Below are 22,129 nucleotides of genomic sequence, written 5' to 3' on the forward strand. Positions count from 1 at the left end.
CTTATGTTCTTATGTCTAATGGCATCATAATTGCCCTTCCCCCAGCTATAACTTGCCCTGCGGGGTATACTTATCCCTTTCCATCACTAACGTAAAGGTGACCGAATTGTGGTCACTGTCTCCAAAGTGCTCACCTACCTCCATATCTAACACCTGGCCTGGTTCATCACCCAAAACCAAATCAAATGTGGCCTCGCCTCTTGTTGGCCTGTCAACATATTGTGTCAGAAAACCCTCCTGCACACATTGTACAAAGAACGGCCCATCTAATGTACTCGAACTATATCTTTTCCAGTCAATATTTGGAAAGTTATCGGAGATCCTCCTTCATGAGCGATGAGCTGCGTCAGCTCCTGCTCAGCAATGGCATCGCCTTGAGAAGGACGACCAGCCAGAACTCCCGGGGAAACGGGCAGGTGGAGAGGGAGAATGCGACTTGTCTTGGATAAGAAAGCTCAGCGGGAACGCATGGCCAAGGGCTGTACATAACCCTGTTGTCTACACCAAGGATCTCCACCCACCAGGATGCCCCAGTGTAGCGAGAAATCTCCAAGGCACCCGAAGCGACCCCCAACCCCCCCCCAGCCTGAATGCACTATGGGAGGGTCTCCGGCCCACCCCGCACCCCCACCGTCGGCGCCGGGCAGCCTCGTGTTCCCTTCCACCCCCCATGTCCCATGGATCGGCTCCCCCCTCACCATCCCCCTCATCGGGGGAGGCGCTCCCCTCATTCTGATCGTCCTCCTCCTCAAGCACATCGCCCCTCTGCTGGGCTGTGTTGTGTAGGACGCAGCAGACCATGACGATGCAGCCGACCCTCTCAGACGGGTACTGGAGGCCCCTCCCAGAACGGTCCAGGCATCTGAAGCGCATGTTGAGCAGCCCAAAGCACCTCTCGACCACACCCTTGGCCGCTGCAGGGGCATCGCTGTAGCGTTGCTCCGCGTCGGTCTGTGGCCTCCGTATAGGCGTCATCAGCCACGGCCGCAACAGCCCCTGTCGCCCAGCAACCAGCCTCGCAGCCGGGGGGAGGTGTCCCTCCAACATGGCAGGGATGAACCATTGGGCCAGTATAAAGGAGTCATGCCCACTGCCAGGGTACCTGGCACAGGATTGTCATCCTGTGGTCGCAGACAACCTGCACGTTCATTGAATGTGTACCCGTCCCGTTTAGGCACGTGGTCCTTTCCTCCGAGATGGGTCGCATGGCGATGTGCACTCCATCGATCTCCCCCCCCCCCCCCCCCCCCCCCCCCCCCCCCCCGCACCATGGGCATCCGTGCAACAGCAGCGAACCCCGGGCATCCAGTGGGCGCCGCCCACAGGGAACTGGATGTACCGGTCCGCGATGTCGTACAGGGCGTCGGTGACGGCCCGGAAGCCTCTGTGCACCGATGGCTGGAAGATGCCGGACAGGTCCCCACTCGGCGACTGGAACGACTCCGTCACAAAGAAGTTGAGGGTAACCGTCACCTTGACGGCCACCAGGCTGGCATGTCCACCCCCGGTCCCACGTGGTGCCAGGTGTGCCATCAGGTGGCAGATGTGGGCGACGGTCTCGTGGCTCATCCGCAGTCTCCTCCTGCACATCTTGTCCGGGAGGTCCTCGAAGGACATGCGTGGCCGTGACACACGGTGTCCCATTGGACGCCTCCGTGGCCATGGCACAGCCTCCTCCACCTCCTCCTCCACCTCCTCCTCCTCAACCTCCTCCTCCCCCTCCCCCTCGGCAACCCTGTGCTATGGCTCCTGCACGGTGTGGTGCCCTCCTGCGCCTCTCCGGCATGCGCCACTGCGATTTGGACACCTTCCACCTGCGCCACTGCGGCCCGCTGCTGTACTGCCGGCTCCACCACCTCCCTCTCATGCCCGTGCTCCAGCTCCCACTCGGCCTCATGCAGGGGCAGCAGCCCCCGCCACGGCAGCCAACAACGCTGGAAGATGGCTGAACATTGTACGATCCGTAGGGGATGGGGTAGGCAGGGTTTCAGCATTGGGATACCCCCCCTCCCCCATGATCAGGTGCCATGGGCAGCATGGTGGGCCCGGTTGCCAGCATGCGCCCCACACCCGCCCCCTCGATGCCCTGGCACCTGTCAGCCGTCCCCCCTGCCAGGGCCACCGTCCGCTGGCACTGCCCTCATGGGGGGGCTGCCGTGTGTGCCGCCCTGGAGCCACCCCCCCCCCCCCCCCCCCGGTGCCTCCCTCACATCGCTCACAGACACGGCCGTCCCTCTCCCTGTCCAGGGGTCCCCACCCCCAACGCTGTCGTGCACCACCAACCCCCCCCCCCCCCTGCCCCTGGTGGGGCCCCCCCCGCACCCCCCCCCCCCCCCCGCCCCTGGTGGGGCCTCCCCACACCAAACCCCCCCCTGGCCCCCCCGGCCCCCCCGCCCCCCCACCCCTGGTGGGGCCTCCCCACCCCTGGCTGACGCTGTTGTATAGCATGTTGGAACGGCGTCGGCATGACCTCCGGTCGCTCTGGCCGGACTTCGGCCCATCCGGCCCGGAGAATCGCTGGCCCATCGGAGAATCACCGCTATGGCCGTTTGCGGCAATTCTCCGCGCGGCCCGCGGCCATTCGCATGCGGCAGATTCCACAGGGGTGGGAGAATCGCGTCCCGGTGTCGGGGTGGCGCTGTTGCGATTCTCCCACCCGGCGGAGAATCCCGCCATCTGTCTCTCTCTCTCCGCACATACTGCCTGACCTGCTGAGTTTAGCCGGCATTTCCTGTTTCTAACCACAGCCCATCCAGTCTCGTTCCTACCATCCTGGTAAAACATGAGATAAAACTAACCAAGTTCCTCATTAATTACAACATCCAGGGAAAAAAAGCACTAAGTTTATATTTGGTGTGTGTGAATATTCTGAGGGAGGGCTGGCAAGATCTAAGTAAATAATGAGAAAGATGCTTCAAATGCGCCTGCAATCTTTAAACACTGGCAGGCGTGTTTTAACAGTTACCTGACTGTTACCTGCCAGCAAACCCACCAAGGAGCAGAAACTCCACATCATCCACTCATGCGTGGGCACGGCGGTATATTCAATGATTGAGAACGAAAGCGATTATAATGCAGCCATGGAGATTCTCAAAGGTCACTTTCTCCGGCCGGTCAACGAAGTATACGCACGGCATCTCCTGACGACTAGACAACAGTTCCCTGGTGGGTCCCTCGACGAGTTTTACCAGGCCCTCGCAGCTCTCGGGAGAACGTGCACATGTCTCCAAGTTTTGGCGACTGAGCACATGGAACTTTTAATCAGAGACGCTTACGTTGCTGGCATGCAATCCTCCTCTATCCGCCAACGATTGCTGGAGAAGAACGCCCTCAGCCTAGCTGAGGCACGGACCCTCGCAACCTCCCTGGAGGTTGCTGACCTGAACGCCCTCGCATACACCCCCGGCCGCGCAGCAACCCGTCCTCCGTGGACCCCGACCCCCTAATTACAGCGTCTCCACCACCGGCCAGGGGTACGGAGACACATCTACGACCGACGCTCCCGGAGGCAAGGACGACCATCGCCCCGACGTCACCGGCTCCACTGCGACGGTCATCCAGAACACCACGGGCACCCGGCAGGCTGATCGTCTCCATCTGCTGCGACCATGGGACATTTTTTTGGACTTTGTTGTTATTCTGTTGCACCTTAAGTTAGTAGTAGTAGTATTGTTTTTTTGCCACGAGCCAGTGGGCAGCCCACCTTTCTCGATTTTCGCTGCTCATACCACCAGTCCTCGGACCCCCCCCTCTCCCCCCTCTCTCTTCCACTTACACACCCACCCCCCCACCCCGCCTTCTTTCTCCACAAGGGGTGAATGTGGTGGTATGAATGTGAGCACTGCCATTGGTGCAGAGCATTGGTTTCCTATTGGCTTTGGCTGGTCATGTGCCTCTCGTCCGATTGGCTGGGACTAGTCATGTGACTGCTCACCAATTGGTCGAGTGGCAAGTAGACCCCGCCTCCGAGGCGGGGTATAAGTACCCAGAGTTCCCGGTGGTCGGCCTTTCTCTGTAGTCGACCACCGGGCTAACAACTAGCTGAATAAAGCCACAGTTTGGATCTTCATCGTGTCTCGCGTCCAATTGATGGTACATCACTTTGCACCTTTTCCAAAGCTTCCACATCCTTCCTAAAATGAGGCAATCAGAACTGTACACAGTACTCCAAATGTGGCCTTACCAAGGTTTTGTACAGCTGCATCATCACCTTGTGGCTCTTAAATTCAATCCCTCTGCTAATGAACGCTAGCACACCATAGGCCTTCTTCACAGCTCTATCCACCTGAGTGGCAACTTTCAAAGATCTATGAACATAGACCCCAAGATCACTCTGCTCCTCTACATTGCCAAGAACCCTACCGTTAACCCTGTATTCCGATTTCCAAAATGGACAACCTCACACTTGTCAGGGTTAAACTCCATCTGCCACTTCTCAGCCCAGCTCTGCATCCTGTCTATGTCTCTTTGTTTGTTCCAAGATGACGCCAGAGCGAGGCGACTTCTTGCAAGCTGTGCCCAGCATACCCTCTAATTCTATCATTTACTCTCATTCTATGCTACTAAAACTTCATTACGTCGTATTAAGTTGATCTTTTCTCTACACCTTGCTGTAACGGTAACATTATATTCTGCAGTCTCTCCTTCCTTCCCTATGTACGGTATGCATTGTCAGTACAGCATGCAAGAAACAATACTTTTCACTGTATACTAATACATGTGACAATAATAAATCAAATCAAAGCAAAGTCCCATAAAGGATACAGCAAGGACGCAGGCTCTATTTAAAGCCTCCTCTACATTACCCCATCAATGTCTCTCAGCTCCAACCTTGAAATTAAACGTCTTTCTATTGTCCACACTGGTCAAACCTGCCTGCGTGAGATTGCCAATTTAGTGCTGGACTCTAGCTGGCTTTCAGCTACAAACTTACAGTGCAGAAGGAGGCCATTCGGCCCATCGAGTCAACACCGGCCCTTGGAAAGAGCACCCTATCCCCGTAACCCAGTAACCCCACCTGACCTTTTTTGGACACTAACGTAGTGTGGTTAATCCACCAAACCTGCCCATCTTTGGACTGTGGGAGGAAACGGGAGCACCCGGAGGAAACCCACACATACACGGGGCGAACAGGCAGACTCCGCGCAGACAGTGACCCAAGCCGGGAATCGAACCTGGGACCCTGGAGCTGTGAAGCAGCGATGCTAACCACTGTGCTGCCATACCGCCCACAGTATCACACAAGATCTTTACACACAAGAGTCTGTATCACATAAGATCTTTAGAGGCAACAGATAGAGTGGGCCCTGTCCCATAGTCTGGCTCGATGAGCAGATCCGGCTCCATGTCAACCTCGCTCACTTTTGATTGTGCAGACAGTGGCCCAGAGCTTGTGGCAAGAATATCAGTGAGGCCGTTAGCGCTTACCAAATTCATTGTTTAAAGCTGACAGCAATTTCTGGTGGCCACACGCACACGGTTGAAGTCCAAAGTCAGGAAGTTATTGTCAGTTCTGCCCTGTTCCTCCATAGCCCGTGCTTTTGTCATCTTCCCCAGTGGAATCATTACATATCACTGATTCATCACTGGGGTTCCACAGAAGGAATGCTGATCTTCCCCATCAGGCTTTGTGTAGCTTTTGAATCAGAGCCTGTGTGGATCAGCGATAAGGGGAGTTGAACAGCCTGACAGGGACGGACTTATCAGGCGAATTGACTATTTACATACTGTTCCCACTAGAAAAACAATCAAAATGTTACGGCTTGTTCAATAGGTTTATAACTTTGAGAAACCTCTCTGACCCTAATAAACTAACTTTAAAAGTGTGGAGTTTTATTCCATCAGGCAGACATTTAAAAATTGAAGATTTTTAATAAAATTAAAAATCAGTTTTAAGGCATCACAGTGGCACAGTGGTTAGCACTGCTGCCTCACAGCGGCAGGGGCTTGGGTCACTGTCTGTGCGGAGTCTGCACATTCTCCCCGTGTCTACGTGGTTTTCCTCCGGGTGCTCCGGTTTCCTCCCACTGGCCAAAGATGTACAGGGTAGGTGGATTGGCCACGATAAATTGCCCCTTAGGATGCAGTTACAGGGCAAGGGATTGAACCTAGGTAAAATGGACTTTCGAGGGGTTGGTGCAGACTGGATGGGCCGAATGGCATCATTCTGCAGGGATTTTATTATTCTCTTAAAGTTTTGTTTCTGATATTTACATTTCTCCCTTAACTTCATGTGTGTGCCCCAGTCTTTATTTTGCTTTCCAAATAAATGATGCAATGAGATTTGTACTATTTCTTGGCGCTTTGCTGGGTAGCTAATGATCCTGTCTATTGCCTGCTCTGTTGCTGGATTGTGGAGGTCCCTGGAATACTGTGAACAGTTATCTAAGGAAAGACATACTGACATTGGACGCTGTCCAGAGAAGGTTCACTCGGTTGATCCCAGGTGTGGAGGGATTTTATTATGAGGAGGGGTTGAATAGGTTGGGTCTGTACTCATTGGAATTTAGAAGAATGAGAGACGACCTTATTCAGACATATCGGATTCTAAGGGGGCTTGACAGGGTCGATACTGAGGATGTTTCCTCTTGTGGGAGAGTCTAGGACCAGAGGGCATAATCTCAGAGTAAAGGGTCACCTATTTAAAACAGAGATGAGGAGGAATTTCTTCTCTCAGAGGTAGTGAATCTGTGGAATTCTTTACTGCAGAGAGCTGTAGAGGCCGGGCCGTTAAGTGTGTTCAAGGATGTGATAGACAGATTGTTAATCAGTGAGGGAATTGAGGGTTATGGAGATAAGGCTGGAAAGTGGAGTTGAGGATTATCACATCTGATTCGATTATCATTTTCATATCAGGGTTGCTGCAGACTCAAAGGGCCGAATGGCCTCTCCCTTCTCCTGCATCTTATGGTCTAAGGCACCAACTTGACATCAGAAAAATGGTAATCTATGCTCCACAGCTCTGCATTAGATCTTTGTGGGCAATTGTTTCTGAGGTCAGCGGTGTGGATCGTCCCTTTGTTCACATGGTCTGGGCCATTACAAACTGCTCCCACTATACTATTTGTGGCATTTCCACAGCACTCCTCCAGAATTATATAACCCGGAAACAACTCAGGCCAAAAATGTGGCAAGACAATAATTTAAAACTATCTCATTTTTCATTCTGAAAATAAAAAGCATTGCGGATGAACTCATGCATAATTCATTCTGCAGCGCAATTTTCTACTTACTTTGTCAACACATTTTAACAGTGAGAGCAAGATTCAGATTAGCTGGAAATGAAAATAAAATTCTATTACCAATTTCTTTTGGCTGTTTCTGCTATTTATGCGCATGAAGAGTTTTGTTAAAATTTAGACGCAGAGTAAAATATACATTTTCTCATTTGACACAGCCCTGAAATGTTTTTGTAATTGTCTCTGTTAGTCCAGCCGCAATCTTATTGTTCATTTCTGTACTTGTGTGGAACATATGTTAATTAATTTAAAAACAGGGATTTTCACATTGGTCATTTCGATTTTTCTTCGTTGATTATTAATGTTTTGTGTAACAGAGAATGTGTGACTTTTTATTAATCACGAGTATTTATCGGTAAATTCACCACGTTGTGTTCTGAGCTTTGTTTTGTACCAAGTTAGTGATGAGACACGGAGATAAAAATTGCGGCCTAATTGCAGCGACATCACACTGGGTTGGTAAAATGCGGGAGAATGTAACCTTACTTTTTTTTTAAAAGCGAAGGCTATATAATGAAAATAAAGCATAATGCCACAATTTACTTTTCAGCCATAGGATTGCAGTGAACACACTACCAGCAGCCGATAAAATGTCAAATCAACTTTTGTTGAAAAACATTTGTTCCATTAATTGTGTTCTCCCCAAAGTCCTTGCATACACTAATCCACTGTATGGACAGCCAATCCCACAAGCAGGTCAGGGGCAACACTGCTTGAAGATGTGTGAGATGGGCTGAGTTAGATGTAAAGGGCCATTTTCCAGTTGACAATACAAAGGGACGATTGAAAAGAAGGTGGACTAGTACCTACATGGAGCAGTTTGGGGAGTTGCCTTTCACACGGGGCATTTAAAACTTTGAGTTGCAGAATGCTCTGATCTGACCTCGGATTTGTTCGATGTTACTGAACCTGAGCCGGTATCAGTGAACAAAGTTATTGAAAATCGTTTTGAAAGATTGAAGAAAATCTCAGATCACTTGACCTATTTTGTCACAACACGCGATAACTTCATTTTAAAATGCAGAGTGCTGCATTCTAAATCCTTTTAAACTGATCATAGCCCGTTTTACCATCAATACGAATTATATATTTCAAAATAGTTCAATTTTTAAACCAACAGATTTTTTCCTTTAATTGAATGCAAGCATTTCAGTGCTACAGAATGATTTATGATTTATTTATTGTCACATGTACCGAAGTACAATGAAAAGTGTTTTTCTGCGGCCGAGGGAACGTACACAGAACGTACATAGTAGACAAAAGAATAATCGACAGAGAACATTGACAAATGGTACATCAACAAACAGTGATTGGTTACAGTGCGGAGCAAGAATGCAGAAGATTTTAAATTTCCAAAAGGTTTTACACTTTGTCCTCAATCCCCGAGGAGATTAAAAAGCCTCTCAAACTCACTGCAGGCCCTAGTAATCCCCCTGTCAGGCTGCTTGACGATACCAGAGGATTGCTTCACCACAGATTGGCTCAACCAGTGTTGAACCTCACTTTACAAATATTTTCCCAGCACCATCTTGTGACAAAGACAGAGCATTGCAGCCCTGTGTAATATTCTGTCAATCGCATTCATTTAATTTTCATTTACCTTCTCCATCTCTCTGAGGGTGCTTAATCCTGCTGAGTATGGGGCCTGCACGACAGGCCTGCAGTCTTTCAGGAGTGACCATTATTCACACCTGAATCCAGGCAGTTTGAGTCAAGGGACTGTGTATTCACGAGAGATCAGGGTTGGGATTCTCCAATCCCGCGGCAGAGTGTCCACGCCTTCGTAAACGTCATCGCGTTTTCCGACGGTGTGAACGGGCCACTCCCACGACTAATTCTGGCCCCTCCAGGGGGCAGCACGGCGCAGATCCCGGTGCGAACTGTGCGCCGCAGGATCCGCACATGCGCAGTGGCACTGGCGCCAACGAGGACATGCGCAGTGGCACTGGTGCCAACGAGGACATGCGCAGTGGCACTGGCGCCAACGAGGACATGCGCAGTGGCACTGGCGCCAACGGGGACATGCGCAGTGGCACTGGCGCCAACAGGGACATGCGCAGTGGCACTGGCGCCAACGGGGACATGCGCAGTGGCACCGGCACCAACGGGGACATGTGCAGTGGCACTGGCACCAACGAGGACATGCGCAGTGGCACCGGTGCCAACGAGGACATGCGCAGTGGCACCGGCGCCAACGGGGACATGCGCAGTGGCACTGGCACCAACGAGGACATGCGCAGTGGCACTGGCGCCAACAGGGACATGCGCAGTGGCACTGGCACCAACGGGGACATGCGCAGTGGCACCGGCACCAACGAGGACATGCGCAGTGGCACTGGCACCAACGAGGACATGCGCAGTGGCACTGGCGCCAACGAGGACATGCACAGTGGCACTGGCGCCAACGAGGACATGCGCAGTGGCACTGGCAACAACGAGGACATGCGCAGTGGCACCGATGCCAACGAGGACATGCGCAGTGGCACTGGCACCAACGGGGACATGCGCAGTGGCACTGGCAACAACGAGGACATGCGCAGTGGCACTGGCAGCAACGGGGACATGCGCAGTGGCACTGGCACCAACGAGGACATGCGCAGTGGCCTCCTTCAACGCACCGGCTCCGATGCAACATGGCGCAGGACTACAGGGGCCGATGCGTAGGAAAGGAGGCCCCCCAGCCAGAGAGGCCGGCCCACCGATCGGGTCCCGATAGCGGGCCAGGCCACATCGGAGGCCCCCCCAGGATCGGACCTCCCATCCCCCCCAAAGGCCGCCACCCGACCCATACACGTCGAGGTCCCGCCAGCCCAGGTTAGAACGGCGCCGGCGGGACTCGGCTCCTTTCTTACGGCCGCTCGACCCATCCGGGCCGGAGAATCAGTGGGCCGGCCGCGTAGAGCGGCCCGGGGTCGGAGAATCCAAATCTATCAGTTGACATCCATTTGTAGACACTTTACAACAGCAACTGCAGCAAAAGGGGCCAAGAGATGGCAACCAAAAAAGGCAACTTGGCTGATATTGCCCTTCTCTAACCTGACCTCCAGGATTGAATGTACCTCTCGTACCAACAACCGTGATGAGATTAGAAGAGTCCCGAGATTAACCCTGAACCCTTCAAAGGCTGTATGGTTGATGCACTATCAATTACGATGAGACGAGAGTAGAGTGCAATCGAGGCTTTATCACTCAGAGATGTGTGGCCTCATACAGCAGCTGACAAAATGGCTGCTGTACGGGGAGCACACATATTTATACTCCGCCTACTGGGCGGAGCCAGCAGACAGGGATCTACCCCCGTACCTGTAATACAGGGACCTTACCGTAATACCCTCGTTTGCAGTGCAGTATATACAATATAATACAACAGTGGTGACTACCACATTCACCCCCTGTTAAAAATGAGTCCAGTGGGGGTGGTGGGAAACTATTTACATGCAGGTTATCATTAAAATTTCAGAGGAGGTTACAAATTGAGACGATCGGGCGCCTTGATCCGTCGTTGAGAGCGCCGCAGTGATGGTGGCAACTCAGGCGTCGGCTCAGTCGCCGGTGACTCCGGGAGCGTGTGGTCATCCTCCTCATCACTGGGTGGGACCAAGGGGAGGACGGATTGTCCTGGAGCGGGAGCTGTGGCGGGATGCACCGGGGGAAGGGAGGGTGGTGCTGGGGCAGAGAGGGGGGGTGTACGGGGACCCAGCTGGTGCCAGGTCCCGAAGGGAGACTGTGTCTTGGCGGCTGTCGGGGTACGCCACGTAGACATACTGCGGGTTCGCGTGGAGTAGCTGTACCCTCTCAACCAACGGGTCCGCCTTGTGTAGCCGCATGTGTTTATGGAGAACGGGTCCTGGAGCTGCCAGCCATGTCGGGAGCGAAACCCGGAGGTGGACTTCCTGGGGAGGGCAAAGAGACGTTCACAGTACACAGGAGCGAATGAATGGAGTGAAGGGCGTCAGGGAGGACCTCCTGCCAGCGGGAGGCCGGGAGATTCCTGACCGTAGGGTCAGTTGGACGGCCCTCCAGACCGTCCCATTCTCCCGCTCCACCTGCCCGTTTCCCCGGGGGTTGTAGCTGGTCGTCCTGCTCGAGGCAATGCCCCTGTTGAGCAGGTACTGGCGCAGCCCATCGCTCATGAATGAGGATCCCCGGTCGCTGTGGACGTAGGCGGGGAAACCGAACAGAGTGAAGATGGTGTTGAGGGCTTTGATGACATGGCAGACGTCATGTCGGGGCATGGGACAGCAAAGGGGAATCGGAAATATTAATCGATCACACTGAGGAAGTACGTGTTCTGGTCGGTGGAGTGGAGGGGCCCTTTGAAGTCCAAGCTGAGGCGTTCAAAGGGGCGGGAGGCCTTCACCAGGCGCGCACGGTCTGGCCGGTAGAAGGGCGGTTTACTCTCCGCGCAGACCTGGCAGTCTCTGGGGATAGTCCTGACTTCCTCGATGGAGTAGGGCAGATTGCGGGCCTTTATAAAGTGATAAAAGCGGGTGACCCCTGGGTGACAGAGATCGTCATGCAGGATGCGGAGTCGGCCCACTTGTGCGCTGGCACATGTACCTCGGGATAGGGCATCAGGGGGGTCGTTGAGCTGACCGGGGCGATACAAAATCTCGTAATTGTAGGTGGAGAGCTCGATCCTCCACCTCAAAATCTTATCGTTTTGATCTTACCCCGCTGTGTGTTGTTAAACATGAAGGCAACCGACCGTTGGTCAGTGAGGAGAGTGAATCTCCTGCCGGCCAGGTAATGCCTCCAATGCCGCACAGCTTCTACGATGGCCTGGGCCTCCTTTTCGACGGAGGATTGCCAAATTTCGGAGGCATGGAGGGTGAGGGAAAAGAATGCCACGGGCCTGCCCGCCTGGTTGAGGGTGGTGGCCAGAGCGACGTCTGATGCATCGTTCTCGACTTAAAAGGGTCTCAACCCTGGAGGTTGCACTGGAAGTCCAGGCCGAGTAGCAGGGCAGCGCAGAGGTTGGAGAGGATGTAGAGCCGGAAGCCGCTGAACTCTACGCCCTGGATGGTGAGGGTGGCGATGCAGTACCCCTGGATCGCCACAGAGTGGGATCCAGAGGCCAGGGAGATTCTCTGGTTGGTGGGGTGGACCGTGAGGGAGCAGCGCTTTATCGTATCGGGGTGGATAAAGCTCTCGGTGCTCACAGAGTCCAGAAGGCAGGAAACCTTGTGCCCGTCGATCCTCACCGTCGTCGAAAGCGGTTGCGAGGTTGTGCGGTCGTGTCTATCAATTGTAATGGAGGCCAGACATGGTTGGTCGGCAGCGGTTGCAGGCGATGAGCGGCCCGATAAGGTGCCCGCCGAGCAGGGGGACGAGCAGGGATCCTGAGGCGGGCAAGATGGCGGTGCCCACGGGCCGCATGTGTCCTGGGGCAGGCAAGATGGCGGTGCCCACGGGCCGCACGTGTCCTGGGGCAGGCAAGATGGCGGCGCCCACGGGCCGCACGTGTCCTGGGGCAGGCAAGATGGCGGCGCCCACGGGCCGCATGTGTCCTGGGGCAGGCAAGATGGCGGCGCCCACGGGCCGCATGTGTCCTGGGGCAGGCAAGATGGCGGTGCCCACGGGCCGCATGTGTTCTGAGGCAGGCAAGATAGCAACGCCCATGGGCTGCACGTCTGAGATGAGCAAGATAGCAACGCCCAGGGGCCGCACGTGTCCTGGGGCAGGCAAGATGGCGGCGCCCACGGGCCGCATGTGATCTGTGAGGAAGAAGATGGCGTCACCCGGGGGTCGCACATGGGGGGCACTGGGGCAACGGCAGTGACTGAGCGTGCCTGGCACACAGCAGCATAATGTCCTTTCTTACCGCAGGCCTTGCTGGGCAGCGTTGTCGGGGGTGCTTTGACTGTCCACAGGAGTAGCACTTGGGTCCTCCGGGGTTGTTTAGTTGCCACACGGCGCAGGCCTGGGGTTGGCTGGGGGCGGTCGCTGACGGAGAGCACAGTAGGGCATTGACTGGCGGGGTCCATGATGTCCAGGAGGGGTGGGCCGCGTGGTCGGGGGCATACGCTTGAATATGGCACGAGACAACCATGAGCGAGTGCGCTAGTTTCCTGGTCGCCGCGAGGTCGAGGGAAGCCCCTTCTAACAGTCGCTGGCGGATGGAGGCCGACTCTATGCCTGGAACGAGCGCGTCTCTAAGTAGCAGGTCTGAATGTTCAGCGGCCGAGACGGCCTGGTAATCGCAGTCTCTCACTAGGAGTTACAGGGCCAGAAATCCTCCACAGGCTCACCGGGGAGTTGATGCCGCGTGGCGAGGAGATGCCGGGCGTAGATCTTGTTGGTCTGCTGCGTGTAGTTCTCCTTCAGTACCGCCATGGCCTCAGCGTATGTCGGCGTGTCCCGGATGAGGGGGAAGATGTCCGAGTTCAGGTGCGTGCAGATTATCTGGAGCTTCTGTGCCTCTGAGGGTGGTTCTGTCGCAGATCCGATGTATGCCTCGAAGCAAGCTAGCCAATGGGAGAAGGCCGACTTGGCGTTGTCTGCTTGAGGGGCAGCTGCAGGCGATCCGGCTTGATGCGGAGATCAATCGTTTTAAAATCTCTGCGTAATAAATTGATGCACTATCAATTACGGCGAGACGAGAATAGAGAGTAATCAAGGCTTTATTACACAGAGATGTGGAGCCTCCTGCAGCTGCTGCCGAAATGGCTGCTGTACGGGGAGCACACACATTTATACTCCGCCTACTGGGCGGAGCCAGCAGGCAGGGATCTACCCCCGTACCTGTAGTACAGGAGCCTTACCGTAATACCCTCGTATGCAGTGCAGTATATACAATATAATACAACAGTGGTGACCACCACAATGGTTTAGCCTCACACTGAGCAGTCAGTCAGGCTGTAGAATCAGAGAGACGCATTTTCAAAGGCCGAACCTGGAGGCAGTCAGACAGTCCCCGTGTAACCAGCCCCTACCCTAGTTCCCCACCACCGCCGAATCTGAGCCATTGTCACTCAGGGCGATTCGAGGTCAGATTGGTTACTACCCACTGCCCAGAGGGAGCCAATGCAGGTCAATTAATATTAATCCCGGGGCCTAAAAAGGCCCTGTTCCTGTGCCAACTGCAGACACCCCATATTGGCCTGGATCGTGTCTAAGCCAGCTCGCTGGTTCTAGGCGGGAAGTGGTTGGGGGGGGGGGGGGGGGGGGGGGGGAGGTGGTGGGCAAGGGACCCTTCCCCAGGGACCCTCCCAACAGGCTGGTTTAGCACAGTGGGCTAAAAAGTTGGCTTGTAATGCAGAACAAGGCCAGCAGCGCAGGGTTAATTCCCGCACCAGCCTCCCGAACAGGCGCCGGAATGTGGCAACTAGGGGCTTTTCACAGTAACTTCACTGAAGCCTACTGGTGACAATAAGCGATTCTTATTATTATATTATTAGCTGCTGGCCCCCAGCTGTAGCTGCTGATTGTCCTGTGGAGGGTTTACTCCCACTGGGAACACAGCCAGACAGCAGTGGCCATTTTCAATGACAAAAAGGCTGGAACATGCCGTGTAGGACTGAGATCCGGAACCAAACCAGCATCCAGATTCCCAATCCAAATATCCCAGCCATTCAATTAAAGAATGGTTACAGCTCAGAAAGGCCTTTTGGTCCCATTGAATCAGTCCCGCCTCGCTATGGATTATATTTAGATTTAGATTTATTGTCACATGTTCCGAGGTACAGTGAAAAGTATTGTTCTGCGTTCAGTCCAGATAGATCGCTCCATACATGAGAAACATAGGACATACATAAATACACAATGTAAATACATAGACACAGACATCGGGTGAAGCATACGTCAGGCTTAGAATCATAGAATTTACAGTGCAGAAGTGCGGAGGCCATTCAGCCCATCGAGTCTGCACCAGCCGTTGGAAAGAGCCCCCTACTTAATGTCCACACCCCCACCCTATCCCTGTAACCCAGTAACCTCACCTAACCTTTGGACACTAAGGGGCAATTTATCATGGCCAATCCACCTAACAGCACGTCTTTGGACTGTAGGAGGAAACCGGAGCACCCGGAGGAAACCCACGCACACACGGGGAGGACGTGCAGACTCCACACAGACAGTGACCCAGCCGGGAATCGAACCTGGGACCCTGAAGCTGTGAGACAGAAATGCTAACCACTGTGTCACCCTTAAGGCTTAAGGAGTATAGTTGATTTTCAATAAGTTTATGAAGTTTTTCTAGACACATTTTAGATTTTCTTTGGTGGAATCCTGCAACTTTTCACAAAAGTAACAACTGTAAAAAATGTAATCAATCGATTAAATGTTACAATTTCCATAATAATTTGCCGGGTGCTTTGCTGGGACACTGGAATGAAGAGTTATTCCTGGATCAGCTTGTGCCTAACTATTTCTAGTCAGTTTCAAAGTGGCCGTGACAGTTTGTCGGAATCTCGTTGTATTTATTCTGCCTCAACTGCTCAAAGGTGCAAGGAAAAGAGAATTGACAAATCTCCATTTCTATAGCGCCTTTCACAACCTCACGCCCTCGTGACTGCTTCACAGCAATAAAATACCTTCATTGTACCTACACCCCAGGGACTGCAACGGTTCAAGAAGGCAGCTCTCCACCACCTTTTCAAGGGCAACACATGCCACCCTAGCCAGTGACACCCACATCCGGGGAATGAATCATAAAAAGTACTGTCGGTGTTGTAATCTTCATTGGTTCATAAGACCATAAGAATTAGGAGCAGGAATGGGCCACTTAGCCCATTGAACTCGCTCCCCCATTCAATATCATCAGGGCTGATTTGATTGTTGCCTCAACTCCAGTTTCCTGTCTGTCCCCTGTAATACTCAGAATCATAGAATCCCTACAGTGCAGAAGAAGGCCATTCAGCCCATCGAGTGTACACCAACCCACTAAAAGAATACCCAACATAGGCCGACTCTCACATCCTATCCCAATAAACCTGTAACCTCACCGAAAGAGACACTAAGGGCAATTTACCTAATCCACACATCTTTGGACTGTGGGAGGAAACCGGAGGAAACCCACGCAGACACAGGGAGAACGTGCAAACTCCACGTAGGCAGTCACCCGAGGTCGGAATTGAACCCGGGTCCCTGCGCTGTGAAGCAGCAGTGCTAATCACTGTGCCACTACATGAGTCTCTTGTCGATCAATAATCTGTCTGATTGATGGAGCTGAGGGCCCGGGATCGATCCCGACCCCGGGTCACTGTCCGTGTGCAGTTTGCATATTCTCCCCGTGTTTGCGTGGATCTCACCCCCGCAACTCAAAGATGTGGGGCGGGATTCTCTGGGCATCGGCGGGGCGGGCAGAAACGGCGCAGAGGCATGGAGGGAACCACTCCGGCATCGGGCCGCCCCAAAGGTGTGGAATAGAGGAGGAATAGAGTGCCCCCATGGCACAGGCCCATCGGTGGGCCCCGATCGCGGGCCAGGCCACCGTGGGGGCACTCCCCGGGGCCAGATCAACCGCGACCCCCCCCCCCCAACAGGACCCCAGAGCCCACCCACGCCTCTAGGTCCCGCCGGTAAGGGACCTTCTCCAATCTACGCCGGCGGGACCTGCATAGAATGAGCAGGACTTCGGCCCATCGTGGGCCGGAGAATCGCTGGGGGGGGCCGCCGACCGGCGCGGCGCGATTCCTGCCCCCGCCAAATCTCCGGCGCCGGGGAATTCGGCAGTCGGCGGGGGCGGGATTCACGCCCCCCCCCCCCCCCCCCCCCCCCCGGCGCAATGCGCCGACCCGGCGGGGGGGCGGAGAATCCCGCTCATGCTGAGTAGATGGATTAGCCACACTAAATTGCCCTGTTATAAAAATAAAAATCTGATAAGGGTGGGTATAAAGAATCGCGATTGGTTCCTGAATGGGTGCAGGTGGGTCTAGTATCTGAGGGTAGAAGGCTGTGGTGCGTCATTGGTGCCTTTGTGCTGGAGTTGAGGGAGATGTATATTGGTGCGTGCCCGAACATGGAACAAAACAATTATCCTGAGCTCCCGTGGTAATTGTGAGCAAACGTTAAGTGGGGAGGTGTGAACCGTTTTACTGTGTTTTCATGGCCTTATGGTCTCTCTGCTCAGGTTTCTAGAGGCATCAAGTTATGTCCAATAATTGTATCGAGCTGGTTAATGCCTGTTCTCCTGCACGCCTCTGTGTTCATGTTCGTCGAGCCTCGTGTTTGGTCGTGGTGCTATATCAATCTTCCAGTTTTGTTATTTTGTTTATCAAAATCTAAAACCTTAATAAACATACCGTTTAAAAAAATAATCTGTCTAATCAGCCTTGAATATATCAATGGTCCACACTCCACTGTTGTCTGTGGAAAAGGATTCCAATGATTCACCTCCCTCTACGGGAGTAATTTCTCCTCATCTCAGTCTTCAATGGGAGACCCAGGGCTGGATTCTCCGCCCTGCCACCCCACATTTCTGCCTCGACTCGCCAGCGGGATTCTCCGTTATGCCAGCCGGTCAATGGGGTTTCCCATTGAGGGGCAGCCCCACGCCTTCGGAAAACCCCTGGACACCGGCAAAACAGAGAATCCTATCGGCGGAGAATCCAGCCCCCCTTATTTGTAAATAGTGTCCCAGAGTCTGTCCCACAATGGGAAACACCCAGCTCCCCACTGACAAGCCCTGAAGAACCTTCTATGTTTCAGTGAGATCATCTCTCCTTCTTCTAAACACGAACAGATACTGGCTCAGTCCTTTCTCATCAGACAACGCCTTCATCCCAGAATCAGCCAAGTGAATCTTGTCTGACCAGCTTCTAATACAATTATTATATCCTTCCTTTAGTAAGGAGACCACAATAGTGCACAATACTGCAAATGGATCTTATTAAGGTCCTGTACAGTTATAGAAACACTTTCCTTCTTCTATTATCCTTGTGATAAACACCAACATTCCATTTGCCTCCCCAATAATTTGCTGTGCCTGCAAGCTAACATTTTGTGATTCATGTACAAGGACAGCCAGGTCCCTCTGCCACAGCATTCCTCTCTCAATAAAAAATAATATTCTGTTTTACTATTCTTCCCACCAAAGTGGACAATCTCCCACACTTTCCCACATTGTAAACCATCGGCCCAGCTTTTATCCACTCACTTAACCTGTCGATGTCACTTTGCATAAGATAATAGGAAATAGGAATGGAAATAGGAAGGGCCAGAGTGACACAATTATCCCCTGGCAGTGGTATAACAGGATTTGCACTGTTCAACATCGCAAAATTCATTTCCATATGTTTACATATCACTGTCAGCCCTCCATGCCTGAAATACCCCTCCCAGTAAGGAGGTCCATTCACGTTGGCGTGAGGACAGACCATCGAGACTCCCACAGCATGCATCTGGTGGGCAGACCTCCTAGAGGAGCTCAGGTGAGTGTACCATTCAAGGGGAAAGGGTCATGCCTGGGCACTGCCTCTTGGCACTGTCCCCAGGCACTGCCCCGGCAATTACCCCTGGCACAGGAAGAGCCAGAGGGTTGTTCGGGGGGTGGTGTCTGTGATGATAATTAGATGGTCATCTGTATTATCATCTGTATGTAAATAATAATGTATGTAGAACTGTTGTAGTTCCAGCATCTGGCCACCAGGTGGTGCGAGTGTGCAGACATGTGACCCGGACACACCATGGGGCTGGATTCTCCGCCGCGTCACATTTCCGTTTCACCCCGCTGGCTGGACACTCCATTACGCCGGCTGGTCAATGGGGTTTCCCGTTGTGGGGCAGCCCCACGCCGTCGGGAAACCCCTGGGCTGATGGCCAAATGGAGCATCCCGCTGGCGGAGAATCCCGCCCCATGGGTTCTGGGAGAATGTGTTAGTCAGGAGTTGATAGCAGTCGCATATTAGAGCAGCTCTGTAGTGTCTAAGTGTAATTTAGTATTAGACCACTATTTCCAACAATTAATCTTAGACATTTTAGTGATTTGTTAGTGTTGTTAGGGCAGCAGGGTAGCATGGTGGTTAGCATAAATGCTTCACAGCTCCAGGGTCCCAGGTTCGATTCCCGGCTGGGTCACTGTCTGTGCGGAGTCTGCACATCCTCCCCCTGTGTGCGTGGGTTTCCTCCGGGTGCTCCGGTTTCCTCCCACAGTCCAAAGATGTGCGGGTTAGGTGGATTGGCCATGCTAAATTGCCCGTAGTGTCCTAATAAAAAGTAAGGTTAAGGGGGGGGGGTTGTTGGGTTACGGGTATAGTGTGGATACATGCGTTTGAGTAGGGTGATCATGGCTCGGCACAACATTGAGGGCCGAAGGGCCTGTTCTGTGCTGTACTGTTCTATGTTCTATGTTGTGTTCGTAATAAATATCCTTGGTTATAAAACAAAGTCTAATGTTCTTTGTTCACATTTCAATATCAAGATTCAACGTCTTCCCAATCAAAGAGCATTACAATGCCCCTGGCAGGGCCGGGGGGGGGGGGGGGGGGGTGCTATATGGGAAGGGGGCACATCAGCAGTGAGGGGGTTTCTATATGAATTCCTGTACACTGGGGCAGCCTCTATAAATGGCAGCCCGCTCTTCACAAAGCTGAGTTACTGGCGGGGTGGGTTTAATCGGAGCCTACCACCAGCGTGACATCATAGGACGTGCCTCTTTGGGTTTTTTACACCATGTCCTAACGATATCAAGCACAAATCTGGTGTTCTTGATCAATAGGGGGATTTCTTCATTAATAAGAGAATCAGGGGTTATGGGGAGAAGGCAGGAGAATGGGGATGAGAAAAATATCAGCCATGATCGAATGGTGGAGCAGACAAGATGGGCCGAGTGGCCTAATTCTGCTCCTATATCTTCTGGTCTAATGGATATGACAGATAAAGCAGCCATTGGTGCCGGCAGCTTCAACTCCACTTTCAGCCTTGGCCAATATTTAGGAAGATCCCGCCCCCAGTTGGCGGCATTGCTTTGAGCTGATTCGTACACAGTGCTGAAGATCTGCGAGCCTGCCCCACAGCAGCCCTCAGAGAGCTCGCTGGGAACCCTCTCCTTCGCCCTCACTTTGGTGGGTGCCCGCCCTCCCCAAGACAATGGTGAGCCTTTCTCAGCACGTCTTTCACGCTGCCTGACAGCTGATTGGCCAGCATGAAATCATGGTCGGGGTCCGATCGCATCTGGCATCACAAATGGCGTCAGCCTCTGGGCCTGCCGACCATGCGTGCCTGACTAGGCCTCTGTTTACCGTTACTCAGCCAATGCATTCCCCCGCATTTACACAAATTACCTATTGTGGTGGTATGATTAGCATAGCTGCCTGCCATTGGTGCAGAACACCGGCTTACCATTGGCCCTGGTCGGTCATGTGCCTCTCGACCGGTTGGTTGAGACCAGTCATGTGACGGCTCCCCGATTGGTCGAGAGGCGGAGATAACCCCGCCTCCAGGGCGGGGTATAAATACCCAGTACTCCCGGCGGTCATCCTTCTACTGTAATCAACCGCAGGGCTAACATCTAGCAGATTAAAGCCATACTTTTGTTCAGCAACTCGTCTCGCGTTCAATTGATGGTACATCACCTATCTCCTGAACTGAATGTTAAGAAGATTTTAAAAATCACAAAAACAAAGCAGTTTTGTCATTTTGTCTTTCATCCAATTCCTCAACCATAGTTTTCAGCAATATTTACAAGTAGTACCCTGTTTATATATCGCCTCAGCTGCAGGGAGCAGGGGTCCAGTAATGCAGCTGCGAAGGGAATTCTCAAGTGTTTGTACCTCACTAAATGTTTTGGCATCTCCTGATCGCATTTATTTATTTAAGTGTTGACATTGCCATTTTGAATATTTATTATGTGCGCTGTGCTACACAAGGCACTAACGTAGCTGAGCGTTAGCTCAGGTCTGGTTGCTTTTGAAAACTCTCTTCTCCAACATTGCAAAAGCTGTGGGCGTCAATTTAAAAAAAACCAACACAACAGGGGCTGAGCAAAGTTTCAGTTCCAAGCCAAACATTCATTATTTCTGCCACAGATCTTGGTTCTAATTCGATACCACACAAACCCCAAACCTCTCAGGATCAGGACCGGCAAACAACAAACACTTCACACATTTGATTAATTTAAAGTTTTCAGGGTTTCACCTGAAGGTTGTTAGAAAGTTATCAAAAACCCAACCATACCTCAGTCCAGACTGCAGCCCACTGCAAACACCCAGTCACTTTCCTGACGGTTTCAAGGATGTTCCAGTTTGAAACCTGTGTTGAACACACAAGCAAGAAAGAGCAGAAAGAAAAGTGGTGCGACTCTTTTAAAATAATTGTGGTTCTGTAAATGAGACTGGAGAATTCAGAATCATAGTCACGCTGCCTGCACCATCTGATAAAATGGAAAGTGTCATTTTTATTCTTAGTCATCTTCAAAAAGGGCAGTTAGCAGTTAACCCACGTCAACCCCCTGTTTGAGGACCAGTGAAAATATTCCAACCCAATCACAGGTTAAAGTTCATCTCAGCGCTCTGCTGCACAATCATTCTGACACAAAGATGTCATTAGTGGAACGGCAACAATTTCTGAAGTTTAAAAGCAGAATAATTTCTTGTAAGAACCATCAGGCAGTTACTGTAAATCAGCTCTGGTTTAATGAGTTAATTAATGTAGATAATATTCTAACGGTATATTCATTTCACAGGTATCACATTGGCTGTGAAGCACTTTGAGATGAATTGAGGTTGTAAAGGTACGACAGAAATTGTCACGAGCCCCTGGGCTCAACAGAGAGACAGTGGGGCATCCATGCCATGTCTGCACGGAGCTGCCACCCCGTGGAGGAGGTGGATACCCACTCCCTGTGCCCATGAAGCTCACCACAGCCCTGAACATTTATGCAATGGGTTAATTCCAGGGTTCGAGTGTGGCATTTCCCAACATACAGTTCACAAGTGCATCCGTGAGGTCAT

The 22,129-nt window shown here is 52.5% G+C and overlaps 1 long non-coding RNA gene across 1 annotated transcript in view; it reads right to left on the reverse strand.

Moving 5' to 3' along the window:
• The window catches only part of LOC119968691, a 109,831-nt gene extending 88,271 nt beyond the window's left edge, over nucleotides 1-21,560 (reverse strand). Inside the window, exon 1 of the long non-coding RNA XR_005461185.1 lies at nucleotides 21,354-21,560. This is a non-coding gene — a long non-coding RNA (uncharacterized LOC119968691). The remainder of the gene's footprint in view (nucleotides 1-21,353) is intronic.
• Between the last annotated feature and the right edge of the window lie 569 nt (nucleotides 21,561-22,129).

The sequence above is a fragment of the Scyliorhinus canicula genome, chromosome 7 (assembly GCF_902713615.1).
Source record: "Scyliorhinus canicula chromosome 7, sScyCan1.1, whole genome shotgun sequence".
NCBI lineage: Eukaryota > Metazoa > Chordata > Chondrichthyes > Carcharhiniformes > Scyliorhinidae > Scyliorhinus > Scyliorhinus canicula.